We start from the raw sequence: 12645 nt of genomic DNA on the forward strand, positions 1-12645 counted from the left end.
TCTTCTTCTTCTTCTTCTCCTTCTTCTTCTTCTTCTTCTTCTTCTTCTTCTTCTTCTTCTTCTTCTTCTTCTTCTTCTTCTCTTCCTTCTTCTTCTTCCTCCTCCTCTTCTCTTCTTCTTCTTCTTCTTCTTAGATGGAACCCAACGGCATTCTACCTCCAAGCTACACTTCTAGTCCTATTTTTAGTCTATTTATTTATTTATTTATTTATTTATTTATTTGCGGGTCTGGAGATGGAACCCAACGGCATTCTACCTCCAAGCTACACTTCTAGTCCTATTTTTTAGCCTATTTATTTATTTATTTGTTTATTTATTTGCGGGTCTGGAGATGGAACCCAGGGGCATTCTACCTCCAAGCTACACCCCCTGCCCTATTTTTTATTCTTTATTTTAAACAGGGTCTCGCTGAGTTGCAGAGGGCCTCACTAAGTAGCGGAGGCTGGCCACAAACCACAATCCTCTGGTCTCTCAAATGCTGGGATTACAAGCGTGGGCCACCATTCCTGGCTTGGGAAATGTCTTGAGTTGAGCACTCTTGCAAGGGTTTGTGACTCTAAATCCTTCATAGGGGTATTATCATGCAATCACTTAATAAGCTTGTGGAGTAGATGCCAGGATATGTTGAAATGACTGAGGTTCAGAGAACAGATGTCCTAGCAGAGGTGGAAACCAGGGCCTGCATGCACTTTACAGGAGGGGCCTGCCCAGCCCACCTCCCACCCCCTCCAGTGCCACCAACCATGCACCCCAGGGCCAGGGCCCCGCCAGCCAACACCTCACTTGGAAAGGTGGCAAACTTTGGCCTTGACAAACAAATTCTTCTCCAAGTTCCTCTCCTCTCAACGGATTTTCTCTATCTCTTACAATCGCCCTTGGAATTAAAGCTGGAAAACTAATTTATCAAGGACCCTGGAGTCTTCTGGAAGATCACCTAAAGAGGACAAGTCCAAATTAGAAATGTTTATCTTGTTTCGGGTGACTGCGTGTTTCAGCTTTCCTAGAAAGCACTTTTTTTCAAGGATAGAGAAGTAGAGCAAACTCACCTGCCATGACATCGCGGGCCAGGGAGGAGCCCCAGGTGCTCCAGGGGAACGAGGCTCTGGCTATAATTTGGAATAGGAGAAAGGGGTACCCTCGTAAAGCTGGTAAGTCTGATTCCAGCTGATTCTTCTGCATGGACCTTAGGAATGTAAGAGACTGATTCTGCCAACGCCTGAAGCCCAAGTGAGTTCTGTCTAAATATTACTAACAAGCAAGAGTTTCTTCTCCCTGGTGAAGCTCCTGGCCCGTGCTGTGAAATTGAGTGCTCTTTGATTTACCTTTCTGGAGCTTCTAAATTATGCTGACATCTCTCTCCTCTTCTCCTCTGCTGGAATCTAGTTTTAATTAATTTTCAGTAACAAGTCAATCGTCCTGTTTGTTTTCCCCTTCAAAACGTGTTCACCACCAAAGCCACATTAGTCATAAGGGACAGTCGCAAACTAAAATCAATGTCCCAACAACCAAAGACACTGGAGATACCAGAGGCCAATTAGGTCACCCAGTGCACGCTGGGAAGATGGAGGCACCGGCTCCCCGCTGGTTGTCGTAGCAAAGCCTGTGGCTCTGTGCTCTAATCTGCCACCTCTGCTCTCTCTCCATGCCGCCTCTGAGACAGAGCGGGTGACCAGGCCCATCCAATCTTTTAGCCCTTTGATCAAATAATGAGAGGGCGAAGAGAAAGAGAGGAAGGGATTCTGGGAGGAGGGAAAAGGAAGAGGCCCTCGGAGTTGTGAGCAGGAGAAGGCAGAGAGAGAGGGGCAGGGAAGGGAGTCTGCCCGGGGAGTGGACAGGCTTACTATGCCCATGTGGTATGAAGTTAAGAAATGTCCAAGTGCCAAAGAGGAAAAGGACCTGCAGAAATAAGTGAAGACCAGCCAAGTGACCGCAAGCCAAGGCTACTCACTCAGAGCTTGCTGTAACAAGAAAGCCCGCCACCGCCCCTTCTGCTATGTATGGGTTTGTTTTGTTTCTGTTTGTTTTGTTTTTGTTTTTATATTTGCGAACTCACAAGCATTCTACCACTGAGCTGTGCCCTGACCCCTTTTTAATTTTTGTTTTGAAACAGAGTCTTGATAGGTTGCTGAGAGTCTCACTAAATTGCTGAGGCTGGTCTCGAACAAGCGATTCTCCTGTCTCGGCCTCCCAAATACTGGGATTACAATGTGCCACCATGTCCAGACTGTGCAAATGATTTACAGTGGGGAAAAGGGAAGGCTTCGTGTCTATCCTAATGGAAGGCTGCTGGCATCAGAAGCCGCAGGTGGTCTACTAGCAGCGGGGCATCTTCCATGGCTAGTTAGGGGTGCACACTTACCTTTCTGTCTCTGCTCAGTCCTTACTTGGAAAGAGGAACAAAAATGAAATGTGCTATTGGTTTATTAATCACTTGGTGCAGATTGTTATAAAGGTAACGGCACTCGGTCTAACTCACCACATGTCTGATCCATAGAGAGCTGGCTTCCTGGAGTGATTATTGTAAATAATGGGTTTCTTTCCTGGGCAGGTTGCTACAAGTTGCTGGGCAGCCTTCTGTTTCCACGTATGGGGGGCCATTATTTGTATACTGTGTCTTTGGAGGTACCGATTGCTATTTTTAAGCTCAAAGCTTCTCTTATTCTCTCCAACCAACATTTTTCTCCTAAATTCTAAACCCCAGGACTGACTGGTCCCAGGGTCCAAACACCGCATTTTACCTTCCAAATATCTCCACGATGGAGCGTTGGCTCCACACCCAAAGCCACCAGCTGCTGCAAATCACCTTTTCCTCTTGGCAAAACCACAGACACATCTCCTATCCATCCTCTGGGTTGAGGAATCTGACTCCAGAACAGAAACCTACCTGTGATCTTTTACAAAGGCAATGACTTTCCCTGGGGGGCTTCATGTGAGAAGGGGGATGAAGAGCCGTGCAGAGGTCCCTAGAGGGCGCACAGTCAGTACTCAGCCTCCTGTCCCCCTCAGCCAGGCGTACAAGTGTGTGCTCCCAGCCAGCAGCTCCACTCAGAGGCTTCCATGTATGGACTGGGGGCTCAGTCACTCCTGGCCTCTCTCTCCCTCCATGGCCCCTGTACCAGGCCAGTCTTTTCTGCTACTTGATACCTTTGTCACAACTCCATGGCCCCGCTCTTCCTTCAGTGCAGATTTGATAGCTCCTGGAAAGAGGTTTTCTCCTTTCAAGATGTTGAATTGTTGTTGATGATTCATTCAACAAACATGAGGCACAGTAGTGGTGTTCAAGTTCATAGAATTTATGTTAGAACAATTCAGTAAGTGTGGTACAGGTGTGTGTGTGTGTGTGTGTGTGTGTGTGTGTGTGTGTATTAACCTTAACACACTCTCTAGGAGACGTTGGTTAGCATTCACAATACTACAATCAAAGGTCCACCCCAAAGGCAGAGGTTCCACATGCTTATTAAAGCTGTACCTCAGACTTTATTCATTGGCATTGGGGCGCTAGAAATTATTTCTCCCCTGTGAATTTGGTGATGCCGTTAGAGATATGGGGTTGCCCTGTGTGTGAGTCAGCTTTTTGCCATAGTGACCAAAATACCTGATGAGAACAACTTAGAGGAGGAAAGATGTATTTTGGCTCAAGGTTTCAGAGGATGGTTTCAGTCCATGGTTGGCTGGCTCCAAGGCAGACATATCATAGTGGAAGTGTATGTGTGAAGGGGGAGCTGCAAGGCCACAGCCCAGTAACCTACTTCCTCCAACCATGCTGTACCTGCCTTTCATTTCCACCACCTTCCAGTAAATGCATTCAAATTATCAATTCATCAAATGAATTAACCCACTTATGAGGTCAGTCTCCATCCTGTTGTACCACCTAAAACAAGAGTTTTGGGAGAATTTTTGTTTGTTTGGGGAGTTTTTGTCTTTTGTTTTGTTGTTGTTTATTTTCTGTTTTGTTTTGGATCGAGTGGTACTGGGGTTTGGACCTAGGAGCATTCTACCTCTGAGCTATACCCTCAGCTCTATTTTATTTTTTATTTTGAAACAGGGTCTCACTAAGTTGCTGAAAGCCTTGCTAAATTGCTGGGGTCAGCCTTGAATTTGTCTTCCTCCCGTCTCAGCCTCCCAAGAACTGAGATTACAAATGTGTGCCACATGCTTGTACATATGAGTTTGAGGGTGACATTTCAGATTTAAACCACAGAAACTAGAAACAGATTATTTGCATTTATATGCATTTATATGAATGGACTATGGGAGTTGGGGGTTCCCAAACTAACATCTCTTGGGGAGTCTTAGGTCTAGAATTCTGCCAAGTTCTGGGTACACTTCTCCATCTCCCCCAAAACATTTAGCAGAGTCTGGCTGCTTGATTCATCCTGAAGGGCATTTGATTCTGCTGGAAAAAATACTCTTACATGTGTCTCAGTGAATCTTTTGGAAGGCCAGTGAACAGGGGCCTGGCCCAGCCCACAGGTACACAGGGTGTATGTGTGCTTGGCTTGCTAATCACTGCACACTTGTTAGAAACCAGCTAGGGACTTGCTTTCAGTACATAGGCCACCTGGAAGGGAGATTGAGGGAAGACACAGCTCCCTGTAACTGTCAGAGGTTATGGATGTTTCCCAAAGAGAATGAACAGATCCGCTGCTGTCTGTTCTTAATGCACGACACTGAAGAGGCCCTGACCTCACACCTCAGGGTCCAGGGACAGCTGCAGATAGTTGTTCAAAGAAAGTCGTTGCATTTTGTCAAAGCTCTAGGTTTCTGCTTGGTGACTTTCTCACTAGCCCAAAGGCTGGCCAACCCAAGAGCTGTGCGGCCATTCGACATTCCTGTCCTGCACCCCACTGGCCCCTAAGATGCTGTCTGGGCCATGGGGAGGCTGGAGGTCGCCATGTCAGCCTCCTCCTCCCTCGCTCCCGGCAGGACCACCAAGGAATCCTGTGTTCACCACAGCTCAGGACAACATCTAATCTGGCTCTTCCAAGCCAGAACAGGTGTCTCCATCAACTCCTCAGAGAAGATGGGCATGAGGTGTGAATTCCAGGAGAGCTTGGGCACCTTGCTTAGTTCCATAAAAGCAGATGGGAACCGAAAGGAATGGACACTATCATCATCCTCACATGCAGCAAATAGGTCATTCTCCTATCTGTCTACTTCTACCTTCGTTCAAAATTCCCCATAGTAAAGACCCTGTGGGGAATAATATAATAAAATAAAAATAAATATGTTATTTATTGATGCTTATATATTCTAAATATGGACATATGTCATAATAAACAGTTTCTGTCACATGATAAATATATTATGTGCTACACAATATTTTTCAAATAGTACAAGATTAAAGTTCAATGAAATATGTGTAAATAGATTTGGCTGCCCTCCCTCCCTCCTTCATGTCTCAACCACCACTGTCTTTGGGATGTTTAAGCACCTCCAGAATTCATGGAAACAAGAAATCTTTGAGAAGGCATTTGGCCTTTAGCCCACTGTGGTCAGTACAGATTCATTGACAAGCCCAAGGCACATGGTATCTCTGCTCCCGTGTCCTTTCCCCCAGACCAAGTTAGCCACAAGTCCTTCCCAGATGTGACTTCCTGTGCTCTGTCCCCTGGGAGTTTGACAGCCTCCCATGAGGAGGTCTTGATGCCCTTGGGATTTCAGTGGGAGGAGAATGCAGATCCTTGCTTCTCTTTTTGCCCACAACAGCTGCCCTCCAAAGTGACCCCACTCACCTTCACTCTCCCTTTCCAACCCCAAGCATCAGTCCTCATCCCCAACACAGAGGTCAGTACACTGGAGTGGGCTGGCCCACCTAAAGTACTGACATTTACTTCAAAATAGAAGCAGGGCTATGAATGTAGCTCAGTAATAGAGAGCTTACATGAGGAGCCTGTGTTCAGTCGCCAGAAACACACACACACACACACACACACACACACACACACACACACACACACAGTAAATAGAAGCAATATCTAAATTTGACTTCTAGGCCACCAGCTTCTAGCCTCTGGCCTCAGGCATTTAAAAATAGTATCCTGGGCCAGGTGAGGTGGTACACACCTATAATCCTTGTACTTGGGGAGGCTGAGACAGGAAGACCACAAGTTTGAGTCCAGTACGAAGTAACTTAGTGAGAACCAGTTTCAAAAAAAAAATAAAATAATGCTGGTGGCATATCTCAGTGGTATATTACCCCTGGGTTCAATCCCCAGTCCCAAAATAAATAAATAAATAAATAAATAAATAAATAAATAAATAAAGTAAGTAAGTAAGTAAGTAAGTCAGTCAGTCCTGGGTCATGATAAAGAAGACCATCATATAAAGCTAGAGCCCAAAGAAGAATGTCATGGGAGGAGAGAGGGTTCTAGTGATGTATCCACGAGCTGGTTTTATGGGTTGAAAATAAAATGTACCTTGGACCTCATGCTTTGGAGGCAGCCATGCTGGGAGGTGGGTCCCTAAGAGTGTGTGTGTGTGTGTGTGTGTGTGTGTGTGTGTGTGTGTGTGTGCCCTGACCTGCTCAGCTAGAGCATCTAGCTCTAACCCTCTCTCTCTGCCCCTGCCATCATACCCTCCAGGATTGGTTACTGCTTGGAAGCCAGTCTAAAGCATGGACTGAAAATCTCTAGAGTCCTCAGCAAATGAATCTTCCTCTAAGTTGTGGTTTTCAGGTATCTTGGGTCACACAGAAAGAATACAGGATGAAGCAGCAAGGAATGCCAAAGATGACCAGCAGCCTCCAGCAGCTGGGAAGAGGCCAGAAAGAATACCTCTCAGATTCCAGAGGGAGCCATGGCCCATGTCTTGACTTCAGCCTCTCAGGCCACACGACTCTGAGACAACATAGTCCTGTTCTTTCAAGCCCAAAGCTAGTAATGTCCTATAACTCTGCAGAGACACACCAGAATCCAAAGAGGGTCAAGATCTCTCTTTCTTTTTCACTTATGAAGAGACAACCAAGAAAATAAGATACAGTTAAACTTTCCATCAGCTCTAAATTTTTGATAAGTCACTGTGGCTCAGAGGATGCTACAAGGGCTTGGACCATCTCCCTGGCCTGCCCTGTGTATCCACTAAGAACACACTCAGGGCAACCCATGTGTTCACAGCCCATATTAAGCCATGTCCCATATCCCTGCCACTCTTTGAACCAGGGAGAACAAATCCAAAGAGTGCTACCAGCCACCGTGTACGTGAGGATTCCTGCACTTTGACCGCAGTGCCTTCCCGGAGAGCAGCTCTCCTTCACGGAGAACGGCCCTCTGCGCGGAGACTCCCCTTCATCAGGCTCTCTGCCATAGTGTGCTTAGGGTCAATTTAAAAAGTAATAGAAACGTTCCTTTGCACATTAGGACTTCGGCCGAGCTGCTGAGAAGACCATAATAGGGACCTTGGAGTGACGGGGAACTGGAAGCCAAGGGCAGAGGACAGACCACACTTCTATTACCTCTGCACACTCTCCTTGAAGGAGAGCTCAGCTGATCAGGGCCCCAGTGCAGCCCCAGATGGACAGAGTATTGGGTTGAATTGTGTCTACTCTCAGCCCTGGATTCCTGAGTGAGTCCCTAACCTCCAAGACCTCAGAATGCAATATGCCTCTATTTGGAGACACGGTCTTTAGAGGTAATCCAGTGGAAATAAAGTGATTAGCGTGGGCCTTGATCCCTTAAGACCAGTGTCCTTACAAAAAGGGAACATTTTGGCACAGACAGGCAGAGAAGGAAGATGGTGTGACGAGAACAGGGAAGGAAAAGACGAAATCTACAGGCCAGGGAGAGAGAGAGCCCAGCAGTCAGTCCCCGGCTTTGCAGCCCTCAGAAAAAACCAGCAAATCCATGCTTCCTTTTTTTTTTGTGATGCTGTGTTAGGGCCTCCTTAGCAAACCGTGGACAGCCACCCTGCTTCTCCGAGCCCATCCCCAGGGCCTGCTTGCCACTAGAATCCCAGGCAAATACTATTTCCCACTGGCACTCTTCTCTCTCCCTCTCTCTTTCTCTCTCACCCACCCCCCAGCTCTCTTCTCTCTCACACATTAAATAATAATAATAGAAGAAGATGATGAATAAAAAGGACAGAAATGTGCAGGCGAAAGAAAGATGTTCAACTGCTCAGAGGCGACAGACCCCACCACGGCAGTACATCAGTTGGACATTCTGCTGAGTTTTACACGCAAAGCAAAGTGGGGGTGGGGGGAGACCCAGGGTGCCCAAAAGCCTTTATAAGGCAGTATCAGGTTATGTGAATCTGAGTAGTATCTGTGATGGAACCAAAAAGATAAAAGCTTAACGTTCCTAAGGGGTTGTCCTATCTGCATGTGAGATCTAATCACTACTATTTTATTTCAATCCCAGCATCAAATAAACATTTTTATCCCACAAATTTATTGGAAGCACTCTCCCTGGTATGCACATGCTAATGTACCCTCTGCCCCCACCAGTGTTTTCAAAAAGCATTCTCAGTCTTTGACAGGTAAGAAATTTGCATTTCCATTAGTGAGGCCTTTGTCAATTGTGACTCATAAAAGCCCCAGAAGAATAGGGTTGGGGGAAATGTATTGTACTCTAAAAAGGAGACTTTATTGCTTGGTTCAAGGCAAGGTACCAAAGGAGATAAAGGCTGAGGAACTAGAAGGGGGGAAAAAAACCTCACAATACCAAGAAACTATTACTGCACACGCCTGTCACTGGACAACCAAAGGGGGGAAAGTCTGAATGTGACTTTACTAGTTTGCAATTTCCTGTGTTTAACATTAAAATAATACACTCGTTGGGGGTGATGAGGGGCATTTGATGCTGCCAGCCCAGGACAAGCGTTTCTCGCTCCTGCTCCATTAGCTACGGCTATAATCTTCTCATTTAAAATCACTCCTGTTCAGGCCGCAGCAGCTCTGACAGGGCCGGGGGTTTGATTTGTGTATGTGATTTGTTTTACTCTTTATGTTGGTAGAGTCAAGATGCCCAAGAAAAATAAAAGCTCAAGAATCCCCAGCAGCGAAAAGAATGATACAAACAGTGCTGCTTCATTTGTTATCTTATTTGCCCTTCAAACTCTGTCCCCAAACACTTATGCGGTTAAATAATTCAGCCGTTGCACTAAATACCGAAGAGAAGCTGGCAGAAGGAAAGATATCAGGACCCTGGGCGGAGGAAACAATCTTTTCCTAAGAAGCAAGCAATCTCGAGTGGGGTTGAGAAATAGCAAGAGACCCTTTGAGATGGACCTCTGGCCTTCCTAAGGCTCCCCGTGGAAAGACCAAGCATCAGGATCACTAAGCTCCAGCTGCCAGGAGGAAGGAAACGAGCCCACACAGGTTAAATGGCAGGCACAGAGGCACAGGGTCAAGGGCTGAAGTCCCACGTCGCTGGGCTCATAGCATTAGTGGGTGATGGCGTCCTTGATTCCTGTCTTCCCGAGATATGGATAGAGCTGGGCGTGGTGGCGCATGCTTGTAATCCCAGCATTCGGGAGGCTGAGACCGGAGGATCACGGTTCGCGGACAGCCTCAGCTACTTAGTGAGGCCCTGTTTCAAAATATAAGGCAGAGGTAGCTCAGAGGTCGAATGGACCTAGGTTCCATCCTCCAACCCACTAAAAAAAAAAAAAAAAGAAAGAGAGGGGGGGGGAGAGGGAGGGAAGGATAAGATAAGCATAAAAGATTTATTTAGCAAAATGAGTGAACAGTTTAAGAGACTGCGTTATAAGGGAGAGAATATGCTTCAGTGCTGTGGAACGGTCCTTCTCAAGAGTGGAACTGGCAATAGTGTCTTCCAGGTGGCAAGTTTTATATCTCCCCTGAAAACCTTCACCCTCGTGCATTATGTATTTGGAGACTGGTTACTGCTATCTGTGCCACAGTTTAGTATACTGTGTTGGGAAATTTCCTATCAGTACCCAATTGAAACACATGTATTTAGGATCTGCGCATGCTCCGAAGTTGGGAAGCCCCATAGGCTGGTTACACCTTGAAGATTTAAGAAAACAGTATCTAGCCATGAAGGAGATGGTTTATGGGCAGGGTTCTCCACCTCGGAGGTGGAATGAAGTGGAATGACTTTTGGTCACTTTCAGTGAAGCGAGTCTTATCCTTAACCCTTGCTCATTTCTACCTACCTAACAATTATACAGGATTTGTTCTGCATGTGTGTTCTTGCTTTCTGCCACCCCCTCCTCCTTCATCTATTGCACGGATATTTGTTGAGTGACTACTATATGCCAGACACTGAGGATGCAAGAGGAGGGGGATGGTCTGATCCCTTTCATGGAAGTCTCACCATTAGGTGGAAGACAGACAATAAATGAGGAAGCCAATGAATACTATCATGTCCCATAGTGATGTGTGCTATCAAGAGAACAAAAAAATCACTGGAAAGACTGGGTACAGGGACCACTTTGGAAGGGATAAGAAGGCTCTTTGGGCAGGAAAGCAGAGGCATGCATGACAGCAAAGAATGTTCCAGACAATGGGGAAGCTACTGCCAAGTCCCCAAGGCCCTATCATGATTGGTGTCTTGCAGGATCCCTGGGTCAAGGAGCAATGATCTGAATGGCAGCTGGACAGCAGGAGGCAGGCTCCTGGGTCATGGGGAGTTTAGTCTGATTCCAGTTGCAATTGGAAGCCAGTGGAAGATGTTTAAGCAAGAAGGGACTTGATCTGATTTATATTCTATAAAGCTCCCACAGGCTTTGAGAATGGGTTCTAGGGAAGCAAAGATTGGAGAGAGTGTTGTGATAATTCTGCAGCCAGGCTCCTGAAAGTAAACCCCAAAGTAGCACCCTCTTTCTTGGCTGAGTTTGGCAACATTTGGAAATAAACAATGGAGTGGTAGGTGGAGATTAAAATATCATCATCTTTATTGACATGGCTAGGTATGAAAGCTAAAGTCTTCCTAAGATGGACCCCCAGAATCAATCAGTTTCTCCTACCCTGGCCCTGTGAGGTAGGGAGAAGAGGTGGCCTTGAAGGAGTAGCTGAGAATACCATCTCCCTGAAAGCCATGATCCCAGGAGGAAGAAGAACGTGCTGAGCTGGGCATGGCCAGCTCGTGCTTCCTGACTTCACCAGTGGCCTGTGAAGGAGTAGGGAGTGCAGAGAGCCCAGGAGCTGCACTGACTGAGCCTTCTGGCAGGGAAGAAAACAACAGAAAAAAGGCATTCTGCAGGTGAGAGGTGACAATGGATTAGTGCAAGATGCTGGGCAGGAAAAGAGAACATCTGATAACTTATGGACTCAAAAATATTTATTTATTTAGGTCAGTCCAGGCTCTGCCTGGGGCTAGCCTAGAGCTTAACTTCTCCATAGGAAATAGCTACTAATTAAAATGTTAATAATCTTTAGGGATGTGGCATTCCGTCACCCTTTCACTCAGGAGCTTCAGCAAGTGTCAACCTCTACCGTCCTCCGTGGACTGAAAGGGCTCCTATTCACCTCGGCACTGTGTCTCATATACCTGAGAGTAAGACTCTGGATCACGCAGTGCCTACATTTCTCCTTTACAAGTTAAACAACTTCCAACTCCTTTGTAACCTTTGCTTTTGATTTGCTGCAGTTTTACTTTATTGCTCTTAAAATTCAGAGAGCAAAGCTCGGCACGACATCCTGTCACCGAGCCTGACCTCCGCTGTGTGTGTACAGCCCGAGGATTGCTCCCTGGTGATCCGATGTCCTCGCCGGTTCATCCTGGCCACACACACTCTCTGTCAATATGTAGGCAGAACTGGCTATCACATTCGGCTTTCAAGACCCCCAAATCCCCGAGGCTTTGTCTGCTGGGCTGTCTCCCACCTGGATCCACGTATTATTGCTTGTATTCAATCTTTAAAAGCATGTTATTCATGTTATTACCGAAAGACACCTTATTATGCTTCAAACGTTTGTCTGACTTAACCAGGTTACATTGACTTCTAATCCTGAACCTGGCCCACTTGGAGGCATTTGACGAAGCGTGAGGGAGGGGTAGAGCTCCCGACTCCTCCTTGGAGCCCCAGCTGCAGGCCTCCTTGACCCCAAAGAAGCAACCAGCCAGCCAGGGCCCCTCGTTCCTGCTGTGCTCTGCTTTGGGCCAGCATTTCCCAAACTGAAGGTTCTAGGGACATTTTGAGAGCATCACCAGTAATGAAGATGGAGAATTGGAGTGGGCTGTTGTGTTGGGGATATGGCTGAGTGGAGGAGGGCTTGTCTGACATTCTTGAGGCCCTGGCTTTGATTCCCCGGTACCACGCACATGTGAAAGTGGGCTCTAAGTTATAGGCCAACTCCAAGGTCACCTGACCTGTCACCCAGGCTTTGGGCACTTTATGCCACAAGTGCTCCCTGGCCCCACTGGTTTCCTTCCTGAACTCTAGCCAGATCCCACAAGTGTGTTCTTGCCTCTGAGATCCTACACTAGCTATGGCCCTGCCCAAAATGTTCTTTCTACTTCTAATCCACTGGCATCTCTCTTCCCCCACAGTCTCGCTTCCTAAACATCCCCTGAACATCAGAACTGTGGAAGTGAGGACTGCCCCACTCCCATATTTCCCTTTCCAGTGCTGCCCCAATAGAACTTTCCATGATATTACCAATGTTCTATGTCTGCCTAGTCCAATGGGATGACCACAAGTCATACTTGAAATGTGGCTGGTGTGGTTGAAGAACTTAAT

This window comes from Muscardinus avellanarius, assembly GCF_963383645.1.
Source record: "Muscardinus avellanarius genome assembly, chromosome: 14".
NCBI lineage: Eukaryota > Metazoa > Chordata > Mammalia > Rodentia > Gliridae > Muscardinus > Muscardinus avellanarius.